The sequence below is a fragment of the Triticum dicoccoides genome, chromosome 4A (genome assembly GCF_002162155.2).
Source record: "Triticum dicoccoides isolate Atlit2015 ecotype Zavitan chromosome 4A, WEW_v2.0, whole genome shotgun sequence".
Taxonomy (NCBI): Eukaryota; Viridiplantae; Streptophyta; class Magnoliopsida; order Poales; family Poaceae; genus Triticum; species Triticum dicoccoides.
Genome location: NC_041386.1, coordinates 619372815 through 619373720, shown reverse-complemented (window position 1 = coordinate 619373720; position 906 = coordinate 619372815).

Genomic DNA, 906 nt, shown 5'->3' with positions numbered 1-906 from the left:
TGATCACATCCGGGACTCCGAACAACCTTCGGTACATCAAAACGCATAAACTCATAATATAACTGTCATCGAAGCCTTAAGCATGCGGACCCTATGGGTTCGAGAACAATGTAGACATGACCGAGACACGTCTCCGGTCAATAACCAATAGCGGGACCTGGATGCCCATATTGGTTCCTACATATTCTACGAAGATCTTTTATCGGTCAGACCGCATAACAACATACGTTGTTCCCTTTGTCATCGGTATGTTACTTGCCCGAGATTCGATCGTCGGTATCCTATACCTAGTTCAACCTCGTTACCGGCAAGTCTCTTTACTCGTTCTGTAATACATCATCCCGCAACTAACTCATTAGTTGCAATGCTTGCAAGGCTTAAGTGATGTGCATTACCGAGAGGGCCCAGAGATACCTCTCCGACAATCGGAGTGACAAATCCTAATCTCGAAATACGCCAACCCAACATGTACCTTTGGAGACACCTGTAGAGCTCCTTTATAATCACCCAGTTACGTTGTGACGTTTGGTAGCACACAAAGTGTTCGTCTGGCAAACGGGAGTTGCATAATCTCATAGTCATAGGAACATGTATAAGTCATGAAGAAAGCAATAGCAACATACTAAACGATCGGGTGCTAAGCTAATGGAATGGGTCATGTCAATCAGATCATTCAACTAATGATGTGATCCCGTTAATCAAATAACAACTCTTTGTCCATGGTTAGGAAACATAACCATCTTTGATTAACGAGCTAGTCAAGTAGAGGCATACTAGTGACACTCTGTTTGTCTATGTATTCACACATGTATTATTTCCGGTTAATACAATTCTAGCATGAATAATAAACTTTTATCATGATATATAAGGAAATAAATAATAACTTTATTATTGCCTCTAGGGCAT